General features: G+C 43.0%; 1 long non-coding RNA gene across 3 annotated transcripts in view; it reads right to left on the bottom strand.

Moving 5' to 3' along the window:
• Positions 1-7,958: 7,958 nt before the first annotated feature.
• LOC126952557 (uncharacterized) overlaps positions 7,959-20,998 on the bottom strand; it is a 34,389-nt gene continuing 21,349 nt past the window's right edge. For all 3 annotated transcript variants that reach the window (XR_007724945.1, XR_007724947.1, XR_007724946.1), the window contains one exon: positions 7,959-20,739. This is a non-coding gene — a long non-coding RNA (uncharacterized LOC126952557). The remainder of the gene's footprint in view (positions 20,740-20,998) is intronic.

The following is a 20,998-nucleotide window of genomic DNA, read 5'->3' as shown; positions in this document are numbered from 1 at the left end:
TAGGCCAGTGAAAGGGCCAGTGGGTTTGTCCAGGGGTCCTCGGTAGAAGTTGTTAGTTGAGCTCATTTTGGGTTCCATTTGTAAGACCATCTGTAGCTTGATGGCCTCAATTCTAGAGGAAACAAATTTGACAAGGAGGTTAAAAATACAGGGCCCAACGGCAAGTAATAGCAAGATGGCTGCCATGGGACCTAGAAAGCGGAGAAGCCACATTGCCCAACTGCAGAGGTTGGTATAAGAGTTTGAAAGGCATTGTCTGATTTCAGAAGCCTTTTCCTGTAAACACTGGGCAGCATCTTGTACTATCCATGACCGTTTAGTGTAAAAACAACACTCTTCCCCTAAGAAGGTGCACAGTCCTCCTTTCTCAGCAGTGAGGAGGTCTAGGCCTCAGTGGCTTTGGAGAGTCACTGCTGCCAAAGAGTCTATTTGGGATTGTAGAGTAAGGATAGATTTTGTTATTTCTTGCAAATTGTCTGAGAAATCCTTTGAGAGTGTGTGGTAGTAGGATAATGAAGTAGATAAACTGGCTATTCCGGTTCTGGTAGCAATAGCCATTCCTAACCCTGTAAGTAGGGGTATTAGTTGTATGGCTCTGTGCTGATGGACTTGAGCTTTGAGAGGTACTGACAGGGTCTGATTTCCTGGGGCAGTGTTAATGTTGGGACTTAGAAAGACTAAGGTCCAGTTAGTGGGGAGGCAGATATAGGTCAACATTCCACATAAGAAGAATATATCTTGGCTGGGTAGACAGAACTGGTCGTATATGTTAAAAAGGTGTGAGAGTTTGTTGTTTTCATTTTCCCATACTCCTAGAGTACTTGCCAAGGTAGCTCCAGTGAGCAGCTGGAAAGGCGTGTTGGAAGCAAACTGAGTGGCTCCCTGTGTTCTATTTTCCCACGGGAGAAAAAAAATTTTGTATCTACTAGGAACCACTCGAGAGAGTGACTGAAAGAGGGGATTAGAAGGCATTCACTAGTGGTGGGGGCGCTGCTGCAGGGGGTCCAGGGGTGAATGGTCATGCCGGGAGTATGTTTGCCATTACAAAACCTGGACTGTTTGTTAAGCAGGGAGGAGGCGATGATTTTGGGGGGCCCTGAGAAGCGGACAAGCCATCTGAATGGAGCTGTTTGGGTGACTCGGAAGTTACTATGATCAGTTGGGGCTTGAAATTGTAGGGAGTAATTACACTGATGGGGTAGTAGGTGACCCAGGGGCAGGCCTGATAACAGGTTGCATTGGATGCATAAAGGGGCTTGGAAAGTTATGATGGTATTCGTAGTTACAGGGCCATGTATGGACTTTTCATTGCTTGTGTAATAGGTGAGGTTGGAAATGTAAGAATGTAAAAGTTGGATTGCACGTCCTGTTAGGGTATTCTTGGTCCTATCAGAGATGGGGAAGTTGGCTAATGATTGCATATTTAGAAGTTGGAAAGGGTCTTTTCCTTCATAATGAGGGTGGTAGGTTAAGTTGGTAAAGACACAGTTTTTTGCAAGAATGGGAGTGGCAACATAAGAAGTTGATCAAGAGATACAAAGCCAACAGTCATTTGCCAGGGAAGAAATGGACTGGTTTAACAGAGAGTGGGTTAAGTTGAGAGTCTTGTAGAGGTAGTAAGGAGCTAGTGGAAGGGGAGCGATGATTTTATAAGGTATCCAAGGAAGCAGGAGGGATAGATAGGGAAAGAGTAAATGGGAAGGTTAAAGAGGGTGCTCTGGATGACGAGATCATTTTATCCAGTCTGAGTTAAAGGTAGGGGTAAATTGCTGTCGGAAGAAAGATAGAAAGAAGATTGATGTGATTAGGATTTTCGTCCCAGCAGGAGCTACAGTATATAGTCCTATCACAAAGAGTATGGTTAGTATGCTACTTAATAATATGATGAACTAGCAAAAGGATTCCATTAAAGGGGTAAGGAGAGGTGTTAAAGATAAAGATTTTGTAAGTTTTCACTTATCTTTTTTAAGGAGGAAGGGGTTTTTCTTCAGGATCATTGGTAGGAGCCTTTTTAGTCTGGGATGTTTCCTTCCAAAATAGGAGATGCGAGTCCTCCAATAGTTCACAGGTGTATCGAGGCTGGTCTGGCTGATCTTGGGACTCCTGAGCTGACCGTCCTGCAGGTTCCTCAGGGGGTGTCCAAAGTTTAACTCGGGTGTGACGAGTGCAAGATTCCACTCCTGCCACCTTAACTGCAGTGGGGTTAGACGGGATTACCGAGTATGGTCCTTCCCACAAAGAGTCCACAGATGATGAGGCAGAGGGGAGAGATTTGACCAACGCTAGACCTCCTGGTTGAAACAACTCTGTTCCTTTTTCTCTGAGACATCCTTCAGGTAGGTTTTTAAGGTTTCATTGATATTTTGCCAAAGAAGTCATATCTTTCACCAAGTTGGCCATTTCTTGATCAAGTAAGAGGTCATTTGTGAGAAAAGGTCATCCATACAGCATTTCATATGGACTGAGCCCCATTTTGTGAGGAGATTCTCAACAAGGCCATGGGCAAAAGAGTAGGCCATGGGAGATGAGTTTCTTGTGTAAGTTTCCTTAAGTGCCTCTGGAGTGTTTCATTTGCCTTCTTGACCTTCCCTGAGGATTGTGGCCTTCGGGTGCAGTGAAGGTAATATTGTATCCCTAGCATCCTGGAAATTCCCTGAGTTATCATGGCTTCAAAAGCCGGACCATTGTTGCTCTCTTAAGCTTTGGAGAAGCCCAAATGTAGGAAATATTTCATGAATTAGAACTTTAATCACTTCCTGAGCCTTCTCTGTCTTGCAGGGGAAAGCTTCTATCCTATTTGTAAAGGTATCAGCACAGACCAACAAGTATTGAAATCCCTTTGACTTAGGCATATGGGGGAAGTCTAACTGCCAGTCCTCTCCAGGATAGTGACCTATTCTTTGTCCCCTAGAGGGGGTCTTACAATGGACCAAGGGATTATTCCTTTGGCACACCTCACAGGCTTTGACTACCTGTCGGATGGTCCAGAGGAGATGTGACCCTGTAAATAGGGATTTGGCCATTTGATGAGTGTTTTCAATACCCATATGAAAAGTTTGGTGGAGAGTTTTAAGTATTTTCCACTGGTTGGCTTCAGATATAAGTACCTTTCCTTCTTCTGTCATTAACCACCCCAAGGGGAGAAAACTATGCCCCCATGAAAGTCCCCATTCTGTTTCAGTCGGGGAATACTGAAGCTTAATCTCTTGGAGGGGGTTTTCCATACCAAGGGTCCTTCCATAGGTATTTCTAATGGGAGTTTCCACCTGGCAGCAATTTTGGCCTCAGCATCTGCCCAACAGTTTCCTTCTGCTTTTTCTCCTTCACCCTTCTGATGGCTTTGGCATTGTAAGACTGCCACCTCCTTGGATTTTTGCACTGTGTGCAATAACTCCATAATTTCCTTGTGGTATTTAATGGGGGTTTCCCCAGAGGTTAGGAACTCCCTTTCTTTCCATATTGCAGCATGCGCATGTAGGATTAGATAAGTATGCTTGCTATCTGTATACACATTTATTCTTTTTCCCTTTCCCAGTTCTAAGGCTTGGGTAAGTGCCACTAGTTCTGCTAACTGGGCGCTGGTCCCAGGGGGAAGAAGCTTATTTTGAAGTACGGTTACATCACTATGGCATAACCTGCCCTTCGTATCCCATTCTCCACAAATGAACTTCCATTGGTATATAGGTTAAGGTCAGGATTAACTAAGGGGACTTCTAAGAGATCATCTTGGGCAGCATAAGTCTGGACTATAATTTGTTGGCAGTCATGCTCGATTGGTTCCTCATCCTCTGGGAGAAAAGTTGCAGGGTTGAGGGCCACACACACATTTTTTGAAGCACTGGTCCCTCAAGGAGTAGCACCTGGTATCTAAGTAGGCAGTTGTCTGATAGCCATAAACTTCCTTTGGCACCTAGTATGCATTTACATCATGAGTAGTCCAGACAGTGAGATCCTTTCCTTGTATTATTTTGATAGCCTCTGACACTAAAACAGCCACCGCCGCAACTACCCGTAAACAGTGAGGCCAGCCTTTTGCTACTGCATCAATTTCCTAACTTAGGTATGCCACCGGTTGTGGGGTTGTCCCACGAGTCTGAGTAAGGACTCCAAGAGCTATCCCTGCTCTCTCTGTGATGTACAAAAAGAAGTTTTGTCCTGTGGGAAGGCTTAAAGCTGGAGCTTGTACTAGGGCCTGCTTTAAGGGTTTGAAGGCTGTTTCTGCCCCTGGTTTCCATTCTACTAGATGAGTATTTGCCCTCTGGGTCTCCTTGATTAGAGTATAGAGCAGCCTAGCTATCTCACTGTATCTGGGGATCCATAGTCAGCAAAAGTTGGTGATTCCAAGGAACCTCCACAACTGTTTTAATGTCTTAGGGCAAGGATAAGCCAGTATAGACTGTATTCATTCCTTGCTGAGGGCCCTGGTCCCTCTGGCTAAGATTAGGCCTAAATATTTGACCAGCTGTAGCAAAGCTGGACCTTCAACCTAGATGCCTTGTACTCTTGATTAACTAGAAAGTTCAAGAGATCTAGAGTAGCCAGGTGGCATGAGGCTTCTGAACTGGTAGCCAAAAGTAAATCATCCATGTACTGAAGGACCAGACTGCCTGGACCTGAAGTGGCCTAGATCTTGGGCCAGTGCGTGACCAAATAGATGAGGGCTATCCCTAAATCCTTGGGGCAAGACTGTCCACATAAGTTGGAATGTGTGGTCTGTGGGATCCTCAAAGGCAAAGAAAAACTGGGAGTCAGAGTGCAGGGCAATACAGAAGAAGGCATCCTTGAGGTCCAGAACAGTGAACTATTCTGCTTCCTACAGTATTTGAGAGCAGGTTATAGGGGTTGGGTACAACTGGATATAGAGGAATTAATGCCTCATTGATGAGTCTAAGATCTTGCACTAGTCTCCACTAACCATTTGGCTTTTGTACTCCTAGAATCGGGGTGTTGCAGGTACTGCTGCATTTCCTTATTAAGCCTTGAGCTTTTAAGTGTTTAACAATATCCTGTAATCCTTTATGAGCTTCAGGCCTTAAGGGATATTGCCTTTGATAAGGAAAAGTGGTGGGCTCTTTTAGCCTGATTTGGACTGGGCAGGCAAAATTGCCCTTCCAAATTGTCCTTCCAATGCCCAGACTTCAGGGTTGATTCCCTTCTCAAGCAAGAGACAACAAATGGGTAACTTGTTCCCCATATTCATGTGAATAATAGCTCCAGCTTTGGCTAATACGTCCCTCCCTAATAAAGGTGTGGGACTTTCAGGCATAACAAGAAGGGCATGTGAAAAGAGCAAAGTCTCCCAATTACAACTGAGGAGATGGGAGAAATACCTGGTTACAGGCTGTTCCAGAATTCCTCAGATGGTAACAGACCTTGAGGACAGTCGTCCGGGACAGGAGATTAACACTGAGAAGGCCGAGCCAGAGTCCAGGAGGAAGTCAATTTCCTGGCCCTCAATGGTTAAACTTACCTGGGGCTCAGTGTGGATGACATGAGCTGGCGTTTGCCCTGGGCACCTTCAGTCCTGTTGTTGGATCATCTGGCTGGGGGCTTCTGGCCCAGAGAACCATTGTACTCTGGGGCAGTGTGCCTTCCAGTGATTACCTCAGCATAGCAGACATGGATGAGGGGGTGGCTTGTTTCTCATTGGACAATCTTTTTTAAAGTGTCCTTGTAAGCCACACTGATAACAAGCCCTACCAGGTGATTGGCCTGCTCCATTTTCTGTCCTCTCTGAACCACCAAGGTTTGTTTGTCTGAGGGCCACAACTAAGGCTGCGGCCTTTCTCTGATATCTCTTTTCCTTTTGGGCCTTTTCCTCTTGGTCCCTATTATAGAACACCAAGGTTTCCAGGTTTAATAATACCTCCAGGTTTTGTTCAGGGCCCAGGGCTTTCTTCTGGAGCTTTCTCCTAATATCTGTGGCTGATTGGGTAATAAACTTATCTTTTAGGATCAAATGACCCTTGAAGGAGTCGGGTGACAGGGGAGTATATTTTCTTAAGAACTCCCTTAGCCACTCAAGGAAGGCCGAAGGATTATCTTCCTTTCCCTGAGTTATGGTGGACATCATTGACTAATTCATGGGCTCTTTCCTAATTCTCCTTAGTCCTTCTAGAACACAGGTCAACACATGTTTACGACTCCAGTCCCCACGATCTGAGCTGAGGTCCCAGTGGGGATACATACTGGGGACAGCCTGCTGACTGGTAGAGAATTTGTCCCTTTCTTTGGCTGTCATTCTATCATTTACTTGACTAAGATACCAAGTATCTCCAAACTCTCGGGCTGCAGCTAAAGCCACATTCTTTTCATTAAAGGCCAGGGTTTGATCTAACAATAGCCTGACATCTCTCCAAGGGAGACAGAAGGCTTGCCCTAGACCCTGTAGGACATCTATGTACCTATCAGGATCATCTGAAAACTTCCCCAGGTCTGCCTTGATCTCCTTTAAATCAGAGAGGGAGAAGGGGACATGTACCTGGGTTGGGCCAAATTCCCCTCCCCCTACAGCTTGAAGGGGACATAACCGATAGCCTGGGGGGGTTTTGTGGTCCCTTGGAGATTTCTCTGCTTATTTCCTTCTGGGAGGGGGAGATTAGAGGAGGCTTATTATTAATAGGAAGGGGGGCTATAGGGAGGCTAGGCTATGGGGGTAAGCTGAGAGTTTCTCCTGTGGGATGTAAATTCCAAGCTTTGCATAGTTGTGTATTCTCCTTCAATGAAAAGAAAGCTCGGACACAAGGTATTTCATTCCATTTACCTTCCCTCTTACAGAAAAGGTCAAGCTGCAGGATAGTATTGTAATTTATACTTCCCTCAAGTGGCCATTTTTCCCCATCAGAGAGAGAATATTGGGGCCAGGCCATAGTGCAGAAAAAAAATGAGCCACCTCTTTTTCAGGGTTTGTGGGTCAAATTGGTCCCAGTGGCTTAGGATGCATTTCAAGGGTCAGCCTGTTGATGCCTGAGTGTTTCCCATCTGGAAGACAAAACTGCCCGCGATTTTGGTTTGTTTTGTTTCTCCCCCTGCCCAAGAACCCACAATGGTCCTTGGACCCTGCTGATCAGAATAGTTGCACTCACCAACGCAGCAGCAGAAACACTAGTTTTCCTCCTAGACAACAAGGAGGACTGAGAAAAATAGGATTTACTGGCCCTTACCGACTCATTCTCGAAAACCTGTTAAGAGTCCTAAGCATTCTCCTGTTAGTACTGGGACTTTACTCCTGTCCTATAAAGACGTTATGCTCCAAAAATGAAGTGGAGGGCCATACCCTGAGTGAGGGAAGGGATCTCCAGGGTTGGAAGAGTGACACCTTTTGTCCTCACTTGAATAAGAAGGATATCATTTCTGAAGCTCCCCATATCCTAGCTTCAGGAATAGTTTCTGTTAGGCCTGCTTGTCTGAGGAGGGATCCTAGAATTCCAGATAGTCCCCCTGTCCCAACAGGGCTTTGGGCAAAAATTATGTCTTTCTGATTGGTGAGCCCAGGTGCCTAAAGAAAGTAACAGTACTGAAGTTTATACTAGAAATCATTCTTATAGGAGAAACTAGAAAAGCACCAGAGACAGGCAGTGGTTTTTAGAAGTGGGACTAGCCAAGGAGAAGAGAGGGGAGAGGAAGATTATATGACAGGCACTAGGACCCAGGAGGCAAGAGTCAGGATAGATAGGATAGATGGGTGAGTCTCGCTTGGACGACATGACTTTGAGAGTTCTGCTCATGACTGCAGGGTCAACCAACCTGTTGTTGGGACCCCAGAGTTGTATGGCTTTCCTCTCTGTTGACCCTTGGCTCAGCCCAGAAGTACAGGAAAAGCAGAAGCTGGTTCCAGGCAAACCAACTCTCCCACTCCCAAAGAGTCGGGGGTTGTTAGAGAGCCCTTTCCCAGAAAGCCTGACACCCGTGTCTTTAGTCCTTAGTCTTTATCCCTGACACCCGTGACTAGTCCATGCTAGTCACTTTTAACTGGCTGACAGGTGCCCAGTATTTAGCCACCGAATTCTAAGGAAAAATAGGACAGAATAGCAAGTGAAAGGGGTCCAATGGTACTCATCGCTTGGTGATTGTCCCATTTGGGTAGCCAAAATGTGTCCAGAACTGGTTCCTTCCCGTGGGTTCTTGGTCTCGCTGACTTCAAGAATGAAGCCTTGGATCCCCACAGTGAGTGTTACAGTTTTTTTGTTTGTTTGTTTTGTTTTGTTTTGTTTCGAGATGGAGTCTCACTCTGTGGCCCAGGCTGGAGTGCAGTAGCACCATCTCGGCTCACTGCAAGTTCCACCTCCGGGGTTCATGCCATTCTTCTGCCTCAGCTTCCCAAATAGCTGGGACCACAGGTGCCTGCCACCACACCCAGCTAACTTTTTGTATTTTTAGTAGAGACAGGGTTTCACCATGTTAGCCAAGATGGCCTCAATCTCCTGACCTCGTGATCCACCCACCTTGGCCTCCCAAAGTGCTGGGATTACAGGTGTGAGCCGCCATGCCCAGCCGAGTGTTACAGTTCTTAAAGATGCTGTGTCTGGAGTTTGTTGCTTCAGATATTCTGATGTACCCAGAGTTTCTTCCTTCTGGTGGGTTTGTGGTCTCACTTGACTTCAGGAGTGAAGCCGCAGACCTTCACAGTGAGTGTTACAGCTCTTAAAGGTGGTGTGTCCGGAGTTGTTTCTTCCTTCCAGTGGGTTCGTGGTCTCACTGCCTTCAGGAGTGAAGCTGCACACCTTTGCAGTGAGTGTTACAGCTCTTAAAGGTGACACATCCGGAGTCGTTTGTTCCTCCCAGTGGGTTCATGGTCTCACTGACTACAGGAGTGAAACCGCAGACCTTCACAGTGAGTGTTACAGCTCATAAAGGCAGTGCAGACCCAAAGAGTGAGCAGCAGCAAGATTTATTGTGAAGAGCGAAAGAACAAAGCTTCCACAGCATGGAAGGGGACCCCAGCGGGTTGCCGCTGCTGGCTCAGGTGGCCAGCTTTTATTCCCTCATTTGGCCCCACCCATGTCCTGCTGATTGGTCCATTTTACAGAGTGCTGATTGGTGTGTTTACAAACCTTTAGCTAAACACAGAGCGCTGATTGGGGCATTTACAATCCTTTAGCTAGACATAAAAGTTCTCCAAGTCCCTACCCAACCCAGAAGCGCAGCCAGGGCTTCACCTCTCACTGGGGCCTGACAGCTTTTATCTCTCTAGGGGACCTCATCTGCTCATAGATCCTACTGGGTGTTGCTCATGAGCCAGATTTGGGCAAGAACATTTTAGGTTTTATTCTGGGTTTCTATTCCTACTTACAAGCTGTCAAAGAACCAACTTTCAACAAATTGAGATTAAAAGATCTAACAGACAATTATTAGTGATTCATGAACCAGACAGCATCCAGCCCACAAAATAGAAGGGAGCTCAACTGAGCTGAGCATGGAGGGCAGGCTTCATAGGCAGAAAAGGCTGAAGAAAGCCGAAACAAGGAACATAAGGTGGACTTGTCATTTCAAAGTTACTTTCCTTACAGAGAGTCTTGGTGGCTTAGTGAGGTGGGGCTATCATATCTCTTCTGATTTCTCAAAAGATCAGACTTTACAAGTAAACAGCTTAGCATCTGGTTTGGTGATGTGGAACCATAGTATGAGTAACTCTATTTGGGGTAGGTCTGTTGGGGCCTAGTGCAGGAATTCAGTCCAATTCAATGGCCTCCCATAAACTTTATTTAACAGAGCTCTGTGATGTTGAGCAAGTTACTTTACTTCTCTGGACCACAGCTTCCTCATTTGGGAATGAAGATTGTAATGCCAGCTACCTCCTAGGCTTATTGTGAGGAGTAAATACATAGGGATGAAAAGTGCATATCAATACAATGCCTGTCACTGAAGGACTCATTAGGTGTTAGCTGTTATTAGACTATAGCTATTGTGAATATCAGGCTTCCCCTCTGTGTTGTCTGGGGCTTCTGAATATCACCTTCTCCTGAGTTTCCCATTGTCCTGTTTGTCCCCCTGCAAGGCCCTTTATCATACTGGGTGAGAACCCCCAGGATACATCTTCTCTGTCTTCATGCTCTTCAATTGCTGTTTTATTTCTACAGTTGGATTTTTCCCCCAGGACCTGCAGCTGCTGAAATCTTCTCAGCACCTGCAGTATCCCAGAGGGCAAAGACAGGGCCAAGTATTGGATTCTGGATTCTCTTCATTGTTGTCCCCCTGCAAGTGGAGAGGTATCCAAGCTGGGCCTTGTCCTAAGATATGACGGAACTGATCTTCCAGCAAGCACGTGAACTTAGAAGAGAACAACATGCACCACATGAGAATGCATACTGGCCAACACCCTATGCAAACATCCAGAGGAGCTGTGCTCAGACTCCTGACTCATGAAAATAGTGAATTTATAAACGCATATTGTTTAAAGATGATAAATTTGTGGTGATTTGTTACATGGAAATAGAAAACTAATAGAGATAAAACTTGACATTTGAAGTGCATCACATAATGACATTAGTAGATGAGAATCTCTCAAGAAAAAAGTAATATTTTGAGTTAAAATGAGAGATTGGATATATAATTCTTCCTCCTTCCACAATCCCAGGAAATGAGTAGTTAAAAATTTTTTTAATCTTACAAGATAAGAACAACAGAGATGCTTGAAATAAGGGCTGATTCTTCCTCACTCCCTTTCTTATGTAACTGAACTTCCTCACACTTGAGGAGAAGTACATTTCCCTGCTCCTTGATTTTCAACTCAGCCATGTGGCTTGCTTTGGCCAATCAGTTATAGGTAGATGCGATGTGACCAGAGGCTTAAAACTCATAACTGATCTTGACACCACCTTTGCAAAATTATGACTGAGACAGCAAAAGAGATCTAATTTAACCAACTCCATCTTCTTCTAACCTGCAAGCTGTGCTTGTTCATTCTGGGTGTAGGCTGAACTAACTTTGGGAGAAACTTAGTTTATAGTTTAAAATAAAGATCATAAGAGCCCTTTCCCAAAGCAGACCTTCTTTTTGCCTGGGGACTAGATTGCTTTTGTAGGACTGAGAGTAGCCATAAGATTAGAAACTATCATTTAGGAATCATGCAGCTGGAAGCTACAAGATTCTGACCCTCCCTAAATTGCTCCTAAGATCAATGCTTGAGATATTTTGCAGACCCTGCACTTGATGGCACCACTTAGATCAATAAACTGGTTCATCTGATCTTGCGGCCCCTTATCCAGGAACTGACTCAACACAAGAAGACAGCTTCAACTCCCTATGATTTCATCTCTGACCAATCAGCACTCCTGACTCACTGGCTTCCCACACACCCACCAAGTTGTCCTTAAAAACTCTGCTCCCCAAATGCTCAGGGAGACTGATTTGAGTAATAATAAAACTCTGTTCTCCCATACAGCCGGCTCTGTGTGAATAACTCTTTCTCTATTGCAATTCCCCTGTCTTGATACATTGGCTCAGTCTAGGCAGCAGGCAAGGTGAGCCCATTGGGCAGTTACGATCTTGCCTTTTATGCTTCTACCATCACTATGTGAACTACATACTGTTTTCAAGAGTGCCTTGTAGTTATGTTACAATCAAAGTCAACTTTAAAGCAAGAAACACCACAAGAAATGAGGAGGATCACAATGTAATGAAGAAGTGCTCGGATCACCATGAAGATATCACTTCTACCAATTCTAAATCATATGCATCCAATAACATAGCTTCAAAATACATAAAGAAGAAATTAGTGAAACCAAAAAAATACACAAATGCAAATTGTTGAAACTAAAAAAGAAATAAAACTAAGCAAAAAAAAAAAAAAAAAGTAGGAGATTTTGACACAGTCTCTGAAACTAGTAGAACATGCAGACAAAAATACAATCAGTAAAAATGTAGATGCTCTAAACAACACAATTAACATGACCAGATTGGCACCTACAGAATACTATTCCAACAATGGCAGAATACAATGAAATGAAAACTCCAGAAAATACATCAGTGAAGTCTTCCAGACTAATTAGGAAGAAGCAATGTCAATCATTTACAAACTCTTTAATATTGCATATATTTATGGAAAAAGATCAACCTGGGCCACTACCTCACACCATACACAAAATCAGGCCCAGGGAGAATTTTTTAAAATCTGGTAAATCTAAATCTGAGAGGTAACACAAATAAAGCTTCTTAAAAATAAAATAAGGAGATATCTTCATGACCCTTGAGTAGACAAAGACTTATTAAATAAGACATGTTTAAAAATCATCCCTAAAGGAAAAGATTAATGAATTAGAAAAGTGAAGAATTTGTGTACATTGTGAAAAAGCATGTCATCAAAAGGCAGAAAAATATTTACAATGATGTATCTGATTTTAAAAATTTTTATCCAGAAAAAACAATTATTAATTAGTAAGAAAATGACAGATAAGCCAATAGAAAAATGGACAGAAACTTAAATAGGCACTCTCTGAACAAGATATACAAATGACCAGAAACATATATCATCATAAGTCATCAAGAGATGCAAATTAAAATTGCAATGAAATAACAATATGCACCCAATTAGAATGGCTCATATTTTAAAACCAAAAATATCAAGTACTGGTGAGGATGTGGGGCCAATGAAACTGCCAGTAGGAGCATAAATTGGTGCAGTTACTTTGGAAAACTGGCAGTATCAACTAAAACTGGAAAAACCCATCCCCTAAGACCCAGAAATCCCCTTTCGACATATCAACCCAACAGAAAAGCACACACATGTACACTAAAAGACATAAACATTAATGTTCACAATGGCATTACCTGTACAAAAGAAAAAAAGGCATGAGATCCAGAAAAACAGAAATACAGCACAGGACAAAGATAAGGGGAATTCCAAGAATTAGAGCAAACAGAAATCCCAGGATTAGAGCTGCCCAGGGATCCCAGGAAGCTAGCAGCACAGGGAAGAGAATGGAAGCTTCTAAGGGATGGCTTCAGGGAAGAAAAATGGGATTAATGGATTCCCTGATGCAAGTCAGCTCGAGGAAAATTACACTGTGGGCTGTGAGATGTGTGCAAAGAATGAGCAATGAGCACAAAGAAAACTAACTAAAGACATGGGCCATTGTTACTTTCAGGAAAAGAAACAAAAAGAAGGAAATGTCACACTCCAACCTTCAGCTGTGAAGATTATTTGTATACATATATTAATATTCTGAATATTGTCTCCAATAATGTGGAATGACTATGTTGGCAGGATAAAGGAAAGGGATTCAGAGACGGAGACATTGTAAGAAAGCTAAATCTTCATTTGCTACAATAGGAAGTCAGTAGATAATGTCTAAATTTTGGAAACAATTAGATGTGTAAGGGCCAGAAGAGACAGATAAAATAATTGAAAGTGCTTGTCCTTAGAGTGGAAGAGAAATGTGGAGGGATTGGGGAAGGGAGAGATGGAACCATTGCATTTTACAAAAGCCTGTTAGAACTATTTGAGTTTTTCCAACTCTGTGTTGATATTACTTTGATAAAATAAAAATCAAGTAACTAAACAATGAGTGAAATGAGAAAAAGTTCTAGAACATAAACCAAAATAGTAACAGTGTCTCTAAGTAATGTGATTATAAGTCATTAGTTTTCTTTCTTTTTTCTCCTGATTTTTCTACAATGAATATTTTTAACAGTTAAAAGATCCAGTTTATTATTAAGCAGAATATTTTATTTATCTGAGGTCATAATTGTTTTCTGTGAACCCCTGAGGGAACTGTTACAGGTTGCTCAGCAATGAAATCAGAGCTCAGGGAGCTCCAAGCTGGGGCCTGGCAGAAGTGACACTGCTGGGCCCGAACAGAGCAACAGGTGATCCAAACAGTGTCCATAAGGGCAAGCCAGGCACTCATTTCCGAAGTGGTCAGTGTACAAGTCTGATGGGCAGGCATGGGCACAGAGTGTGGGTGGGCACGTGTGGAAGCCGGGCAGAGGTTTCGCACCTAGAAGCCCAGCAACAGACAATCACATTTCACATACACAAGAGGCTCTGCCTTTCAGGCTGTAGACGCCCAAGCAGGGTCTGGTTTCAGGAAGCATCACTTAAGCTGAGGATAGGTGAGGCTTCAATCTTACCAGGAGAAACTAGATGTTAGGCAAGTAACCCATCTGCCCTCAATGAGTTCAGAAAAAGCCAACATGGGACACTGGGGGATCTCTCTAGGGTCCAAGCTCTAGGATTCCTGGCAGCGAGAGACTTGGGGGTAACTCAGGGAGCCCAGCCATTGCAACCAAACCCCTGGGAACTGTGCCCAGAGTCATCAATTCATTACACCCTGTGTTAGTTTCCTACAGCTGCTGTAACAAAGTACCACAAACAGAGCATATAAACAACAGCAATTTATCGTCTCACCGTTCTGGAGGCTAGAAGTTCAAGATCAAGGTGTCAGAAGAGCCATGCTCCCTCTGAAGGTGCTAGAGAAGGATCTGTTGCAGGCACCTCTCCTAGATTCTGGTAGTTCCTTGGCTTGTGGCAGCATAACTGCAATCTTCACGTGATTGCTCTCTCTGTCTCTCTCTCTCTCTCTCTCTGTCTCTTTTTCTCTCTCTCTCCGTCTCTCTCTCTTTCTCTCTCTCTCTGTCTCTCTCTGAGTGTGTGTGTGTGTTTTCTGTCTGTCTTCATGTCCAAATTCCACTTTCTCATAAGAACACCTGTCATATTTGGATTAATGGCCCACCCTATTTCAGTATGACCTTATTTTAACTTTATTCATCACATTAATGAATTAACCCTATATTTACAGTAACCCTATATTCAGACAAGGTCACATTCTGAGGTCATGGGGGTTAGGACTTCAATGTATGAATTTGGGGAGGGGGGACACAATGCAACCCATAATACAGCCCAGAGTGATATAGGTATTAGAGTTTGGATTCAGCCTCAACCAGAAAGTGGGGCATACCAGTGGATCCAATTTCAAGGAGCTGAGGAAAAGCGTGGCAGGATAAAAGAGCAAAGCCATACCATCCTTAGGTGCATATATGAGAATGAACGAATGTATAGTATTACCCATTAGACTTCAGGTGTGACGTGGAAGTATGGTACAGTAGGATGACACAAAGGAGTTGTCATTAGCATCGCTGCTGTGATCATTATCAAAATCACAGCCAACAAGTCCTGAGCACCTACCTAAATGAACTGTTTTACATGATTCGACGCAGCTAATCCTCAGCTTGGACCAATGGGATGGGTATGACTATTATCCTGTGAACAAAAGTTTTCTGAAAGGGAATTTAGAGGAAAGAGACTTTATTCCCCTAACAGTTGGCAAACTGAAGAGACACAGCCTTCAGTGTAAAATGAAGGTACGTCCCAGAAAACAAACGAAAGGTTTTTCTTTTATAGTGAAAGATCCCATCCAGGTTCCCACTCAGGTCCACTTAGTCAAATAAAGGATTGAGGCTTGCTTAGTTCTGACCGGTTGATGTTTGGTGAGTTCTGATTGATCAACATTTGCTGAGTTCTGATTGGTTGACATAGGTCACAGCCTATTGGTTGGCTCAGGCAGCACAAACATGAACAGGCAGCTATGAAAGCCCCTAAGTTAAGCAGACATGCAGGTTTTCCAGGAACTCCTAGTATGTGTGTGACCTCTAGTAAGCAAATGGCCACTTGGCTCTTGAATTTAGGCTATTAACCACTCAGGATTCATCTGAGGGACTGGCTCTTTCAAGGTTCAAATCCACCCCCCTCCCTGTTTATCAATAGTGCTATCAGATAGCACTGATGATTGATTAGGTTGGTTGCATCCCATCATCCTGCTAGAGTGGCTGGCAACCTGTTCCAGATTCTTCTAGTCCCGTGCAGAAATCCTTTGACAATGCAGTGACCGACTGAGCAACTAGAGCCATTTACTTATGAGAGGCACTCAGGCACCCGTTAAATTTGAATTAACATCTCTTGGCTTAACTTGGCTTCAGTTTCCAGCTGGAACGAGTCTAAAGTCTCAAGGTGTTGGGTCAGCACGATCCTGGTGAGGGTCTCTTGCAGGCATCTGTTAAAGCAGACTAGAACGATTTTAAAGGGGAGCCAAGTGCTTAGTCCAAGGAGATTCACTACGATTTGTAGGATAGAACACAGAAGGAATCCTATACCAGAAGAAGACGGATGAAAATATCTGGAAATTGGAATTCTAATGCAGTAAGCCCAGCCAGGAGGCTTTCTGAAGGTGTCCTTTTCAGACGGCCAGCTGTAGGATTTGGCCAACTTTGGATCTCAGATGTTTCTAATTCAACCTGACTGGAAGTATTTACCCAGGTGCAACAGGAAGTGTTAGTGACAGCATAAACACCACCACATGCCATGAGGAGACAGTCTAATGCAATGTGGTTGTGCAGGATCACATGGGCAAGGGAATCTAGAAATCTCTGTTGTGCCCTGATGGTAGAGGCAGTGGAGTGGGCAATTCTGCTAACTACAGGAAAGGTTTCTGATCCTATATTCATTCTAAGCAGGGTCTAGCCCAAGCCAGGACCCGAGAATCCTTTCCCATTTAGATCCTTCACTAGGGTTAAGCCCACCAGGTAAATCACATCCTTGAGGGTATCCACAGCTACCATCTTTATAATCTGAGGGGTTCTCACCAGCATAGTCATCACTTATTGGTAGAGCTCTTTTGGCCCTGGGATGTAGAGTCTATATTCCCTGAGTTACAGAATTAATAATGGTGACAGGAGCAACGACTTGACCCGGAAAGTAAATGCCTGTGTTTTCTCGGGACCTGAGGCAAGGGTAGAAAAAATCTTTTTGGATGACGTAGTTGCAGCCAAAAACACAGCCTGAAGGGGCACATAATTATCCTGAGAGGTTATGAAAATTCAGGGAGCTGTTTACAGGCAAAAGAGGGTATGTGGTCAAACCAAGTACCTGTCTTAGGTAATGACACAGTGGTATGATCCAACCGGTAGATTTGGGGAACCATGGAGGAGACTCTTAAGCTTTTTTTGGTATATTCTGCAGAGAGGAGTCTTACTAAGTGTTCTGTTTCTATGGGATTTTGCAAGATATAGAGTAGAAGTGGTGGTGAGTATTCAGAAGAAGGGGAGGAAATGCAAGGTAGGGTAACAGGAAGGTATTTATGGGATATACCAGTGAGGAGAAAACAAGGATGAACCTCAGGAGCATGAATATGCACCCAATAGTCAACAGTCAGTGGATCAAACAGGGGTACCAAGCAACTGAGCACTACATTAAGGAAGCTGGTCACTAGGATAATTATAGGATTCCTGTTTCCTCCAATGAATTCAGCAGGGGGAAAGGCGGCGTATCCAATGCTCAGTTAGCTTTTGCCTGCAGAGGCAAGGGATTGGGATTGCTGTATCTAGGCATTATCTTCCCATGAGTAGGAAGAACTGGAAAGCAGAGTCAAGAAAGAAAGGAAAAGGAAGAAGTAAGGCATGGTGTAAAAAGAGGGGATTATAAAGAGTCCAGCAAGGCAATGAGTCCCATGGTGTGTCTAAACAGTGGAATATATGGAATTACCCCAGAGTGGCATAAGACACCCAGGATGCACAAGATTCTCAAAGCTGTGATAATTAAAATAATTACAAAGTAAACATAAGGACTAGGCATGTTAGCTCAAGATAAGAAAGAGGTTATACAGGCCTGCTCTGGTATCTTGGGAGAAAGCAGTCTACCTCAGATGTTGTCTTCTTGTCCCGGTGGCTGTAGTTTGATTAACTTGAGTTTGATATCAGTGACCAGTTGGGAGGTTCACTTGGTAGAAGGATCAAGAGCCTTCTTTTTAAATGAGAAATATGGATCCATGACTCAATGCCCTGTAATTTAGCAGCACACAGGCTGGTTAAAAGTACCTGATAGGGTCCCCTTCCAGTGAGGCTGGAGGGAATTCTTAACTTGGTGTCTTTTCCATGAATTTCCTTGATGAAGCAGCAAATTTTTGGACTGTAACTGATTATAAATAGCTTTTTTAGAAGAATAAAAGTAAAACCATAATTGTCAGTGGATTACATAAGACTTAGAATGGCCATAAAGATGCAATTGAGAAAGAAATTTGATTATTTCTGACACATACGAGCTAATAATAATCAAAATCATGACTGATAGTACATATAACAGATCAGAATCTTAGGAATCACATACGATTTTGGAACATATATTAATAATGCATTACACAAATATAACTTAAAGGAAATTGAACACTATTTCTTGTTTGATAATGCTTCCCACGTGACTTGCCCAATAAGTCTAATCATTTAATATCTCTACAAGATGAAAAATACATTATTTGATGCTCTCCAGAGATCCTACTGGGAAATCTTAAAGTTAATTTTAGGTCAAAAATACTTAATTTAGAATCTTGTTCCTGGGGGAAACCCACCAAATATGTAAAAAGGTTCAAAATACTTGATCAAAAGAGAATCACAAGTCACTACTAAATAGTAGTTATTCATTTAACCAGAGTGATAATAAAAAGACTTAAAAAGCAATAAAGAATGTTACATGGATATAAAAACTCTAACCTTTTAAAGCTCAGTTTTCTTTTTTTTTTTGAGACAGAGCTTCAGTGTTTCATTGTTGTAGCCCAGGCCGGAGTGCAATGGCATGATCTTGGCTCACTGCAACCTCCACCTCCCGGGTTCAAGCGATTCTCCTGCTGAGCTCAGCCTCCCAAATAGCTGGAATTATAAATGTGTGCCACCATGCCCAGCTAATTTTTATATTTTTAGTAGAGACGGGGTTTTGCCATGTTGGCCAGGCCAGTCTCGAACTCCTGACCGCAAGTGATCCACCTGCCTCAGCCTCCTAAAGTGCTAGGATTCCAGGAGTGAGCCACCGTACCTGGCCAGTTTTCCTTTTTTTTTTAGAGACAGGGTCTCGATCTGTCACCCAGGCTGGAGTACAGTGGTGTGTTTGCTGCAGCCTCAAACTCCTAGGCTCAAGTGATCCTCCTGCCTCAGCCTCCCAAGTAGCTATTAGTTTTCCTAAGTAACCAAAAATTCAATAAAGATAACATAAAACACAGGAAATTATCTTAGTAAACACAGAGTCTTTGTTTTCTAGGTCAGTTACCTAAAAGGTAAAGAAAAACCTCCTGTAGGTTTTTTAGATAAACTGAAAGTTAACCTGGTATTTGAATTTAATCAGACACAGGAAGAGTGTGTCCAGGGTTAAGAATGTACTCATATTATAGAAAGATGTAAACAAGAAAACTAGTACCTTGAGCAGGGAAACTCATGGCTCTTAGTAACAGCATGGGAAGATTCCTGGCTACATGGAACAACTCAGACACATCAAGAAAACCCAAGAATACAGAATCAAGTTACACTGAAGGGAACATTGCTTCTCTAGACCTTCAAGGTAAACATTTCAGCATCAGGCCATAACAGCAGAGTTAGAATGGGAGAAAAAAAGTTACAGTAGCCGAAGAAAAGGTTGAAGAAAAAAGATATTACCCCAGCCAAGGAAAAAGATAGACCTTTTCAAGGTTAGAAAGAAGAAATGCATTTCTTTTTGTTTTTTGTTTTTTGGTTTTTTTTGAGACGGAGTCTTGCTCTGTCGCCCAGGTGGGACTGTAATGGCGCAATCTCGCCTCACTGCAACCTCCACCTCTCAGGTTCAAGTGATTCTCCTGCCTCAGCCTCCTGAGTAGCTGGGATTACAGGTGCACGCCCCCATACCCGGCTAATTTTTGTATTTTTAGTGGAGGCAGGGTTTCACCATGTTGGCCAGGCTGGTCTCGAACTCCTGACCTCAGGTGATTGGCTCGCCTTGGTCTCCCAAAATGCGGGGATTACAGGTGTGAGCCACTGCACCCAGCCGAAGAGCTGCATTTCTAACCTGAAACTTGAGAAATTAGATAGATCTCAGGAAGAAATGTGGCAGGAATAGAAACTGTTGTAGTTCAGAGGGTGGCTGTTAAAAAACAGATTTCAGAATTAAAAATCAAAACCTCTTGCAATTTTTTTTTTTTTTTTTTTTTTGAGATAGAGTTTCGCTCTGTTGTCCAGGCTGGAGTGCAGTGGTGCAATCTTAGTTCACTGCAACCTCCACCTCCTGGGTTCAATTGATTTTCCTGCCTCAGCCTCCTGGTAGCTGGGACTACGGGTGCCCGCCAACACGCCTGGCTAATTTTTGTATTTTTAGTAGAGACAGGGTCTCACCACGTTGGTCAGGCTGGTCTAGAGCTCCTGACCTCATGATCCGCCTGCCTCAGCCTCCCAAAGTGCAGGCATTACAGGCGTGAGCCACCGCACCCAGCCTTAATGTATTCATTCTTAACAATTTGAAAAATTCCATGAGACATTAGACAATTCTAGCCATCATCTCAAGTTAAATTTTCTATTAACTATTTTTATATTACTTGTCTGTTAGGCACATATCATGAAAGCAAGAATCTTAACGTTAAATACACGCATATTTTGCTGATAACTCAGAAGATCTGGTTACTTTTATTAAGCAAACAGTATTAAACTAGTGTTAGCTGCCAAAAGTTGACTAAAGTCACATAAACTTGAAAAGCATTTGGATTTATTTACTTAATTTATGAATACTCACATTTATTTAAGTCAATTTGGGGCCAGGCACGGTGGCTCAACAAAAACGAACAAACAAAATCAACTTGGTATTATGTAGACAATATACGAACAGACGTGCATACACCTCTACACATAAAAATATATACGGAGACAAATAAAGATTGTATAGCTTTAATTTTAAAATTTTAGCCATGTGTTAGGTGTAACTTACTTGTTTAAAAGGATGGTTGGATTCAAACTGTGTCTCTGTAAATGGAACAGGTTAAAATTTATGTCTCACATGGCCAAAGCCCTCACTGAGTTTTAGAGAAAACAGGGTAGCAATTTCATGTCAAATAGCTGAGAGAATCTAAGCTTTTTCAAGGAGGATCACAATGGGTTCCAAGAAAACATAAAATTATAGGAATTTATCACAGGATTTTATGAGGAAAAATAAAGATGAGCCTCGAGAAAATTTAGAAATCTTTTCAAAATAACCAGCTGAAGGCCAAAATATCATATCCTG

The sequence above is a fragment of the Macaca thibetana genome, chromosome 4 (assembly GCF_024542745.1).
Source record: "Macaca thibetana thibetana isolate TM-01 chromosome 4, ASM2454274v1, whole genome shotgun sequence".
NCBI lineage: Eukaryota > Metazoa > Chordata > Mammalia > Primates > Cercopithecidae > Macaca > Macaca thibetana.
The sequence above is the reverse complement of the archived record's forward strand: the minus strand, read 5'-3'. Positions and strand labels throughout refer to the sequence as shown.